Genomic DNA, 12,734 nt, shown 5'->3' with positions numbered 1-12,734 from the left:
AACTTCTTCATTTTAAATCCGTTTTGAGTGAATCAAATTGCTATGGTTTCATATTGAACTCTATTTTATGAATCTAAACAAAAAAAGTATAGGTTTATAGTCGGAAAAATAAGTTACAAGTCATTTTTGTAAAGGTAGTCATTTCAGTCGAAAGAACGACGTCTAGATGACCATTTTAGAAAACATACTTCCACTTTGAGTTTAACCATAATTTTTGGATATAGTTTCATGTTCATAATAAAAATCATTTTCTCAGAATAACAACTTTTAAATCAAAGTTTATCATAGTTTTTAATTAACTAACCCAAAACAGCCCGCGATGTTACTACGACGGCGTAAATCCGGTTTTACGGTGTTTTTCGTGTTTTCAGGTTTTAAATCATTAAATTAGCATATCATATAGATATAGAACATGTGTTTAGTTGATTTTAAAAGTCAAGTTAGAAGGATTAACTTTTGTTTGCGAACAAGTTTAGAATTAACTAAACTATGTTCTAGTGATTACAAGTTTAAACCTTCGAATAAGATAGCTTTATATGTATGAATCGAATGATGTTATGAACATCATTACTACCTTAATTTCCTTGGATAAACCTACTGGAAAAGAGAAAAATGGATCTAGCTTCAATGGATCCTTGGATGGCTCGAAGTTCTTGAAGCAGAATCATGACACGAAAACAAGTTCAAGTAAGATCATCACTTGAAATAAGATTGTTATAGTTATAGAAATTGAACCAAAGTTTGAATATGATTATTACCTTGTATTAGAATGATAACCTACTGTAAGAAACAAAGATTTCTTGAGGTTGGATGATCACCTTACAAGATTGGAAGTGAGCTAGCAAACTTGAAAGTATTCTTGATTTTATGAAACTAGAACTTTTGGAATTTATGAAGAACACTTAGAACTTGAAGATAGAACTTGAGAGAGATCAATTAGATGAAGAAAATTGAAGAATGAAAGTGTTTGTAGGTGTTTTTGGTCTTTGGTGTATGGATTAGATATAAAGGATATGTAATTTTGTTTTCATGTAAATAAGTCATGAATGATTACTCATATTTTTGTAATTTTATGAGATATTTCATGCTAGTTGCCAAATGATGGTTCCCACATGTGTTAGGTGACTCACATGGGCTGCTAAGAGCTGATCATTAGAGTGTATATACCAATAGTACATACATCTAAAAGCTGTGTATTGTACGAGTACGAATACGGGTGCATACGAGTAGAATTGTTGATGAAACTGAACGAGGATGTAATTGTAAGCATTTTTGTTAAGTAGAAGTATTTTGATAAGTGTATTGAAGTCTTTCAAAAGTGTATAAATACATATTAAAACACTACATGTATATACATTTTAACTGAGTCGTTAAGTCATCGTTAGTCGTTACATGTAAATGTTGTTTTGAAACCTTTAGGTTAACGATCTTGTTAAATGTTGTTAACCCAATGTTTATAATATCAAAAGAGATTTTAAATTATTATATTATCATGATATTATGATGTACGAGTATCTCTTAATATGATATATATACATTAAATGTCGTTACAACGATAATCGTTACATATATGTCTCGTTTCAAAATTATTAAGTTAGTAGTCTTGTTTTTACATATGTAGTTCATTGTTAATATACTTAATGATATGTTTAATTATCATAATATAATGTTAACTATATATATAACCATATATATGTCATCATATAGTTTTTACAAGTTTTAACGTTCGTGAATCACCGGTCAACTTGGGTGGTCAATTGTCTATATGAAACCTATTTCAATTAATCAAGTCTTAACAAGTTTGATTGCTTAACATGTTGGAAACATTTAATCATGTAAATATCAATCTCAATTAATATATATAAACATGGAAAAGTTCGGGTCACTACAGAAGTGTCGATGTGCTAAGACACCACTCGGGGTGAAGTGTCGAAGTGTTAAGGCACCACTCGGGGTGAAGTATCGAAGTGTTAAAATGCCACCTGTGTGGTTAGTGTACGAAGTGTTAAGTGCACTAATGGGTGTTATGAACTCTGACGGTCCTTTAAATACCGTTCCCTCGTTCGATTGGTTAACCATGGTTGTGTGTGTGGATTGTAGCATATTATATTGTTTATGCTATATGCTATTGTTATGCTAGCTCGTATGGTGGAAGGTTTAGTATTATACTTGTGATGGTATGATTATTTATATTGCTAGCATGTATGCGGTAAATGCGTAAGTGATTTCATGTAAGTAGGTTGTATATGTAATCGTATAATTGTTACACTCACTAAGCATTACCTTACCCCTCTCGTTGTTTATCTTTTTAGATGCAGGTGCGGACAAAGGGAAGGGGGTTATTGGATACTAGTTCCCCGTGTTGGATTAATGTGAAGCTTTTGAAGTTGGCCTAGCGTTTTGGGTAGTTTAGCTCCAAACCATGCTCGAAGTGTTGTTTGGATTAAAACTATCATTTTTGAATGGGTCAAACTTGTATTACATTTGTTGATGGCCTTCGTGCCTTGTGTAAAACGTAAACTTGTTGCATGTTCTAATGGAATGTGGGGAATGGTTTACATTATTTAATTGGCGCGTAAATGTGTATTATAAAAAAAAATTATCGTATGAAATACGGGTTGGGTTGTTTCAAGTGGTATCAGAGCATGGTCTAAGGGATTTAGACGACTTGAGATATGTGCCTAGACTTAGACTTTATTGTGTATGCACTTTTATGCGGGACTTGTAGGACTTCGGGTCAGATCGGGGATTGTTAGTGCTTAGGTTTATGTGATCTAACCTTGCACTAATTGATTTGTGTTGTAATTGAAATCATCAAGCGAGATAGACATTGTACTAACGAGTTAATGCGACGTGTTAGCGTGGCAATGACTAGCTACCATTGTTACGGGTGCAAATCGTGTCAAACGAGCGATGTACGACAATTGTTGAGCAAGATGGGGCGGTATGATGTATATATGTATATATATATGTGTCATGTCTTTTGTTTCATTGTTTAATCTTTTCCGTTTTATAGAATGAAGATGAGAAACAGACACGACACCGATAATGGGGGCACAAGTGAGGACCCCAAATTCACAGCCAAAGTTGAGGCCATTTTGAAAAGTCATCATGCGTCTTTCCTTTAAGATGTTAAGAAAATGTTTCTAGATACGATTGACGAGCAATTAGTCAACGTAGTAAAGGAGCAAATTAAAGTTGTCCTTCAAGGGGACAATGTCGGGAGATGAGACTTTTGCTATAAGAATTTTAAAGATGCTCAACCTCTTGATAAAAAAGCGAGGTATGGTAGTAGCATGTTAAGAGGTGATGCTAAGTTATGGTGGGATGCGAAAATCCAAGTTTATGGTGAAGAGCAATGAATGGATTTTACTTGGGACGAGTTTAAGGTGGAGTTTTTCCAAGAGTACCGAACTTCGGCCGATCTTACTAGGCTTAAGGACGAGTTGCGTTCCTTGAGGCAAGGGTCGATGGATTTGAACACTCTTAAATCCGTTTACTTGTCAAAAACCCAATTTTTCCCGGAGTATGTCGGGAATGATAAAATGTGAAAGGAAGACTTTTACCGAATCTTGAATGACAATTATCAAAAAAAGAGTAGTGTGAACGTGGTGAAGAGTTTTGATGAGTTGTTTGATATGGTCAAAGGTTTCGAGTAGCTCATCTTGAGAAAGAGTGGCTTTACCTTAGGCAAAAAGAAGTTTGAAGCCACAAGTTATTCCAACTTTTCTAACAAGAAGCACAAGAAGGGCTCCGAGAGTGTTGGTAGTGTGAGGAAAGGTGCTTCCGGTGATTTTACTTATGCTTGCTACAATTGTGGGAAAAGGGGGCACATGGCTCGTGAGTGCCCGAAACCATCATCCACAACCAAGCTCACTTGTTTCAATTGCGATAAAGAAGGGCATAAGAAGCTGGAGTGTCCCTATTTACGGGGTGATCATGTTAAGAGGTTAGAGAAGGCGGCGGGCACGGCAAAGGGGCGAAATTATTTGATGACCAATGATGAGGCCAAGCATTCCAATGAAGTTGTCTCAGGTACTTTCATGGTTAACTCTAATCCGGCACGGATAATTTTTGATAGTGGTGCTAATTTGTCGTTTGTGTCTCCAAGATTTGTGCCTAAGTTAAATAAACCACTAGCTAAGTTAAGTCATCCGGTAGAAGTCGAAATAGCGAATGGTAAGACGGTGTTAAGGGTTGATGTTTGTAATGATTGTAATGTTGTGTTTGGTACCGAAACGTTTAAAATTAATCTCATTTCGATGACTTTGGGTGATTTTGATATTGTTGTTGGTATGGATTGGCTCAATCGTTATAGAGCCGATATTGCATGCCATGATAGATTCATTCGTGTGAAGGACCCAAGTGAGGGAGAGTTAATTATTCATGGTGATAAGCGAGACTTGTGCCGATATGCACTTATGCACGGGCACATCGTTTCTTTGTTAGTGGTGGCATGGCTTTTCTTGCCCATGTTATTGATACTCGTGATGAGCCACCACCCATTCGTGAAATTCCGGTGGTAAATGAATTTGAAGACGTATTTCCGGATGAGTTACAGGGTGTTCCGGCGGAAAGACAAGTTGAATTTCGCATCGAGTTGGTTCCGGGGGCTACCCCCATTGCTAAAACTCCTTATCGTTTAGCGCCGACGAAAATGCAAGAATTGTTAAATCAAACCCAAGAGTTGCTTGAAAAGGGTTTTATTCGACCGAGTTCCTCGCCATGGGGTGCTCCGGTTTTGTTTGTGAAGAAGAAAGATGGTAGTATGCGGATGTGCATCGATTATCGGGAGTTGAACAAAGTGACGATCAAGAATCGTTATCCATTGCCTCAGATTGACGATTTGTTTGACCAACTCTAAGGTGCAACGTATTTTTCTAAGATTGACTTACGGTCTGGCTATCACCAAGTGCGGGTCCGTGAGGCAGGCATAGAGAAAATGGCGTTTCGAACGCGTTACGGGCATTTTGAATTTGTAGTCATGCCCTTTGGTCTTACGAATGCACCGGCTGCATTCATGGATCTTATGAACCAAGTGTGCCAACCTATGTTGGACAAGTCGGTAATCTTGTTCATTTAAACGTGTATTATAAATAAAAAAAAAATTTATCGTATGAAATACGGGTTGGGTTGTTTCAGTTTAGCTTATTTCTATTTAAATTGCTTAGGTGATTTACGTTCGGTCGATTAGGAGCTCAAGCGGGAGTAGCTCTTTAAGTAATCGAGGTGAGTGTATGTAAGACCCGAAACTCAAACGTACATTTGTATATTGAAATAAAAAGCAGAAAACTGGAAATTTGATGTTGCGCATCGCGCAAGGTTTAGGGCGCGTCGCGCATGTGCCCTGTCAGCTATTCTTTGGTAATTTGATATTTTAATGATGAGCATATTGGTCTTTTCACATGAGGGCGATTCTGAGGGTATTGAATGTAGATTTGGTCTTATCCAAATCATAACTTCAATCCACCAACCACATTTAAGTAGAGAGAGGGTGATTCTAGAGTGAGAAAGTGTGAGATCTTGAAGTTGAAGCTAGTTAATCACAAAGCAAGGTTAGATCATGGTGTCTTTGCTTCCTAGCTACCTCTTGGTGTTGTGGTAAGTCTCAAATCCGAGTTTATAGTAACTAACTATGTTAGTTAGGGTTTGGAGACTTAATTTATGTATAAACCCTAATTCCTTTGAGATTTGGGGGTTTTGAGTGAGACTAGTAGACGTGAACCCTAGAACTAGTTACTTAAAGCTTAAACTTGAATGTTAACTAGATTATGGTTGTTTTGGGATGAAACTCACTAGTAAAACTTGTGTACTAGTAAGTGGTGGTGGTTTTGGTCCATAGAGGAACTAAAATGATGTGATAAACTTTCAATGGGTCATGAATGTGTTTTGAAAGCTTAACTCGTTAGGTTAAGTGATTAGTTATCAAACATTGTGTATTTGATGCGAATTAGGGCCATAATCACTAGCTCTAGTGATTAATGTGGATTTGAACCTAATTGGGACGTTGAAAGGGCAAATGGCATACATTTGCACTAAGTGTCTATTTGGGCGGGTTGAAAGTCCCGTTGAGATGTGTTGTTAATTTTCTGTTAATGTAATAGGTGAATTACATTGATGGTTGAAGCTTGCGTGCGTGCATTCACTCTTCGATTTAAAGGTGAGTGGAATACTTATACGTGTATGTATATAGTTTATTTATTTGCGTTGGTGTTGGATGTGGTTTAGTAAGGGCCCGTGTCCCGGGACTCACTAGAGTGAAAATCGGACGTTCGTATCACTCAAGCTCAGGCGCTCGACACCACATCAATTACATGGTAAAAATTGGGTGTTCGTATTACCATGTGTGTCACATGATGAAAATCGGGCGTTCGTATCATCATGTGTGATATAGTGAAAATCGGGCGTTCGTATCACTATAACATATGAGGGACGGATGAAAAGCGACGTTCGTATCACTAACGGTTGTTGTGAACAACCGATGATTCCTTCGGGGAAACATTCCCATTGCTATTGGTTAACTATGGTTTATTGCGATGTTTATGTTTAGCTTTAATATTATATATTATATGCTAATGAATTGCTAGTTGTACGTTTGTTGGTGCGAGCCTTGTTGTGCGTCGGTATGCGTTTATATGCGTTATATTGTGTTCGTGCATGCGAGTATGTAAAGTATATATGTATATGTATATTTATTCTACTCACTAAGCTTTTAGCTTAACCCTCTCGTTGTGTACATTTTTAGATACGGGATTCGATCGAGGAAAGGGTAAGCTCGGGGATTAGGCGTGTCCCTCTAGTGCTTTTGGTTGATAGCTTGGAAGTTAGACTTAGATTTTGGTAGTTAAACCCCAAACCATGCTCGAGTGTCGTTTGACATTTAAACTCGTTTTGAGTCGAAACTTGTATCTTTTATTGTAAATGGGCCGATGTGGTTCCGAGGTCGAAATACTTATTTTATGACCTAAAACACTTAATATTTGTATTGATGTCATTTGATCGTATGGTGGTTGAAATTATGGGTCTTTGGTTTAATTGGGGCTACACTTTTTTTTAAATATGAGTAAGCAGCTGCAACATATAGCTTGCGCGCCACACAAAAGGATGGGCACGTCGTTAATACATCGCGCGAATGCCTATGCGCTGCGCACCAGGTCAGAAACTGTTTTATTTAAAAAATATATATACATGTCGGTTGGTAATCGGGTTGGGTTGTTAAAGTGTAAATATATTATATGCATATATATGTGTAGGATGAATGCGAGTGGGTAGAGTGATCTTCGTGTATTCGGGTTCACTCTACATATGTGAGAGAGAACGGACTCCGTGAATTCGGGTCCATTTGGTACGGTTGTGCGTTTTGGGTTACCACCCTTGGGGTAGTCAATCGTGTGTAGTTTCAGATTCACGTTGGCGTGTGATAAGACTAACCCCGTTGATGTTGAGTTGAGATTGGGATGTGAATCGCGTGTAGTTCGAATTCATAATGACGCGTGTAGTTCGGTCAATCCAGTTGTTGTACTTGTAGAATGGGGAAGTGAATCGTGTGTAGTTCGGATTCACCAAGGCATGTGTAGTTCGGCCAACCCTAGTTGTCGTTGTGGTGAAGGTAGTGAATCGTGTGTAGTTCGGATTCACTAGTGCGCATGTAGTTTGACCAACCTTCATGTGTTTAAGGTTAAGTGGTTAACCTTGAGGTACTTGTGTATTTATATATGTATATATATGTATATATTATTGTGATGTAGCTATTCTTGCGGGTTTGGCTTGGTGGTACGTATTGTATAGCTTGCTTAGTTATACATGGACTTGGTATGTGTTATTAATTGTTGTTTGCATTACGTATTTCATTTTATGCGTATGTATGGATGTAATATGTTTATATTCACTAAGCAATTAGCTTACTGATAGTGCTCCAAATGAACATATATTTAGGCACAATATCCTTCCAATATGTAAAGCTTCTAGTTGTAATTGTTCTATTTTTATGTAATATTCGTTTAAATAAATAAGTACGAAGACAAAAGAAGAAAACGATGATTTGAAGACGCAAATGACCAAAAAGCTCAAAAGTACAAAGTACAATCCAAGTGGTTCAATTTATTGATAAGAAACGTCTCAAAATTACAAGAGTACGAGCCGCGAAACGCAAAGTACAAGATATTAAATAGTACGCAAGGACGTTCGAAAATCCGGAACCGGGACCAGAGTCAACTCTCAAAGCGCGACTCAACGGAGCTAAAATTACCAGTCAACTATGCACATGAATATAATATAATATATAAATAATTCTTAAAATTATATATATATATATATATATATATATATATATATATATATATATATATATATTATATAATAAAACGTCGGAAAATAAGAAAACAAAAATATGTGAGCTGTCCCAGGCGGCCATGCGATCGCATGGCCAGAAGGCACAAAATCTATGCGATCGCATGGGCATCAGAATCTGGCCAAGTGCTATAAAAAGCGACGAATTCTGCACGAAATATTATCTCTTTTTCTCTTCTCTTCATCTATAATATATATATATATATATATATATATATATATATATATATATATATATATATATATATATATATATATATATATATATATATATATATATATATATATATAATTTTAATTTTAATTTTAAGTTAATAATAATAAGGTTATTTTAAGAATGTTTTACGGGTTTTAAGTCGAAATTCTGTCCGTGCAACGCTACGCGATTAATCACCACTGTAAGCTATGTTCTTCCTTTTTAAATTAATGTATCGTAACTAAGTTATTATTATGCTTATTTAAGCCGAAGTAATCGTGATGTTGGGCTAAATATTAAAATTGGGTTATTAGATTTTGTACCATAATTAAGGTTTGGACAAAAGACCGACACTTGTGGATATTGGACTATTGACTATTAATAGATAGGGGGTATTGTCTAATTGAATGACAACTCATTAGAACCTGTCGAACCTATCTTCAAATTAGTTAATCTAATAATTATTAAAATGATTATGTATGTTCTATTTAGTGACGTTTATACGACATCTTTTACGATCATTTAATTAATTATTCGGGTTGGGTAATTGATTATTCATTCTGATCAAGTGGGTAAATTAATATTCATATCTCATTAAAACAGGGGTGGATTACATACAAGGATAATTGGTGTAATTGTTAACAAAGTATTAAAACCTTGGATTACACGCAGTCGATAACCTGGTGCAATTATTAACAAAGTATTAAAATCTTGTTACAGTTCGAATCCCTAAGTAGTTGGAATATTTGACTTCGGGAATAAGGTTAATTTGACTAGCATTTTATAATTATGACCGATGGACTATTATGGAAAAAAACCAGATAGGTATCAAATAAACCAGGACAAAGGACAATTAACCCGGGTAACAATTAATTAAAATCAAAACGTCAAACATCATGATTACGAAAGTTTAAATAAGCATAATACTTTTATTTCATATTTCATCGTACCTTTATTTACTGTCATTTTAATTACTGCAATTTACTTTATCGCAATTTAAATTCTGTCATTTATATTATCGTCCTTTATCTTTACGCTTTATTTAAAATCGACAAACCGGTCATTAAACGGTAAAAACCCCCTTTTATAATAATATTACTATATATAATTATATATATTTTATACAAATATAGTTTTTAAAATATAGCGTTAAACTTAGCTAGCTCCCTGTGGAACGAACCGAACTTACTAAAAGCTACACTACTCTACGATTAGGTACACTGCCTATAAGTATTGTAGCAAGGTTTACATATATCTATTCTATAAATAAATAAATAACTTGTGTAAAATTGTATTGTATTTGTATCGTATTTCGTAGTAAAAATATAGTATATTTTGTATACACCTCGCATAACATTAAGTTTTTGGCGCCGCTGTCGGGGACGCCGAAGCGAAATGCTATATAAAAAAAAATTTAGTTTTTAAGATATTTTTGTAAAAATATAATATTTCTTATTTTGTAAAAATATTTTGTTTTAGTAATAAGTGTTAAAAATACAAAAAAAAATATATATATATTATTTAAAAACATAAAAAAAGAGTTTATATTTTAGAGTTATAAAACTAATAAGTAATATTTTTTTAGTTTAATTACATAATATTTTATATAAAGTTAAATCAGAAAAAAAAATAGAATTCGGGCCTGGTACTGTAGAAGCCCAACATTCAGGCCTGGTATCCAACACCATGCGACCGCATGGAAATTTAACACTCAACTCATGCGATCGCATGAGTTGATGTGACAGGTCTGGCACCTTAGCTGATCCAATTAGGGTTACGATTTAATAATTATAATTATAATTAATTAATTAAATTAGGGTTTTATATTTTATTATTTAGTTTTAATTTGTATTTTTAGTTTTAATTAGTTTTATTAATTATAAAATTAATAATTTTATAAAATAAAAATATAAAAATAATATTATTATAAAAATTGTATTTTTATAAATTTAAGTTTTATTTTTATATTTTGTATCTTTTTAATCGTTTATTCGTAATATTTATTTTTATCGCTCGTAATTAGTTTTTAATTTAATATTTCGCCATAGTTATTTTTATTTCCAGATTTTTAGGCTTTGCCGTAAATCCCTTAAGTGCTTTTTCTTTAGATTAAGATTTAGGCGCTTTAGAATTTTACGACGTTACTCATCGCTTTAATATTTAATAGAATTTTAGTACTTTTTAAGTTATTGCCGTTTTGGATATAGATTCCCTTTTAAGCTTTAATACCGTTAGGCGCAACTTTTTAGATTTAGTTTTTAGAATTTTAAGTTTCGACATTTTTCTTTCTTATTTTTATTTTTCGACCTTTTATTTTTCGACGTTTTTCGACGCGCTCTTTTTCTTTCTTATTTCTCGACGCTCTAGTTTTTAGGACATAGAATTTTCTATATCTTCTCTAAAATTTCAAAACAAAAAATTATTTTAAGCGGTTAAATTGATAGACATCCAAAATTTTCTGGTTCATAGTAATAGTTGGATTTGTTAGTGGCGAGTTGTGGGCTTCAGATTTAAAGGGTCCTGGCTACCTGCTGCATCTATTGGCTATTCGAAACGTGGGCAAAATCAGAAAAGTCTGTTAATTTGATAACTTATAATAATTTTTATCTTTATAACTAATAGGATATTCAGTGAATGCACCGAGCAAAACGTTCACCACCTTTCATACGTTCAGTACCTGTAACTCGATCAAGACATCTAGCCAATATTGTCGTTGATTTTTCTTTAGAATTGTTATCTAGTCGACCAAGTACTCCAATTCAAATTTCCGATAATCCATTTTTTGAACCCGACCTCACAATTGAGAATCCGGAGGATATTCAAGGACAATTCAGAGATCCTGAACCACTAATCATTCCTCCTGAACTACAAACCATTAAATCAGAATCCTCTAGTGATTCAGATTCAACAAATTCAATTATGGAAGTAACAAAATCTCTAAGTATGGAAGATCGAATGAGAGCCACACGCACTGGCCAAGGACACGCCATTATTAAGCCAGACATTAATGCGCCAGATTATGAAATCAAAGGACAAATCCTACACATGGTAACTAATCAATGCCAATATAGTGGTACGCCAAAAGAAGATCCAAACGAACATCTTCGAACTTTTAATAGGATTTGTACTCTATTCAAGATCAGAGAAGTTGAGGATGAACAGATCTATCTCATGTTGTTTCCCTGGACTTTAAAGGGAGCAGTCAAAGATTGGTTAGAATCATTACCTGAAGGGGTGATTGATACATGGGATGTCTTAGTTGAAAATTTTCTTAAACAATTCTTTCTGGCATCTAAAGCCGTGAGACTTCAAGGAGAAATTGTTACGTTCACACAAAAGCCAAATGAAACATTATATGAAGCGTGGACAAGATTTGGAAAGTTGTTGAGAGGATGTCCGCAGCACGGTTTAGACACTTATCAAATAGTATAAATATTCTACCAAGGTGTCAACGTTGCTACACGAAAAGACATCGACATAACAGCTTGTGGCTCCATTATGAAGAAAACCGCAACCGAAGCTCAAAAGATTATTGATAACACTGCCTCCCACTCTCATGAGTGGCACCAGGAAAAAGATATTTTTCGTTCATCTAAAGCGGCTAGAGCCGATTCTAGCCATGACTTTGATTCCGTTTCCGCAAAAATAGATTCTTTCGAGAGACGAATGGAAAAGATGACTAAAGATATTCACGCAATACGAATCAGTTGTGAGCAATGCGGTGGACCACACTTAACAAAAGATTGTCACATTGAGCAAACGATGGAACAAAGTGAGAATGTTTCCTATATGAACCAAAGGTCGGGAAATAATTATCAAAATAATTATCAACCGCCAAGGCCAAACTTCAATCGAAATCAAAACATTCTTTACAATTCAAATGGAACCAACAATAACTCGTACAACCAACAAGGTCCGAATAACCAACCAACTCAAAACAGCACTTTCAATCAACAAAGACCTAGCTTGTATAAACCACCACAACAAACCGAAGAGAAAAAGTCAAATCTGGAAGAAATGATGGCAAAGCTAATGGAATCTCAAACACAATTTATTACATCTTAAACCTAAACAAATGAGAGGTTTGATCAGTCATTAAGAACTCAACAAGCTTCCATTTTGAATCTAGAAAAACATGTAGGTACTCTTGCTAGCATGATGAGTGAGAGGTAACAAGGAAAGCTACCGA

This window comes from Rutidosis leptorrhynchoides, chromosome 3 (assembly GCF_046630445.1).
Source record: "Rutidosis leptorrhynchoides isolate AG116_Rl617_1_P2 chromosome 3, CSIRO_AGI_Rlap_v1, whole genome shotgun sequence".
In the NCBI taxonomy this organism is placed as follows: domain Eukaryota; kingdom Viridiplantae; phylum Streptophyta; class Magnoliopsida; order Asterales; family Asteraceae; genus Rutidosis; species Rutidosis leptorrhynchoides.
This window is presented reverse-complemented; position numbering follows the sequence as displayed.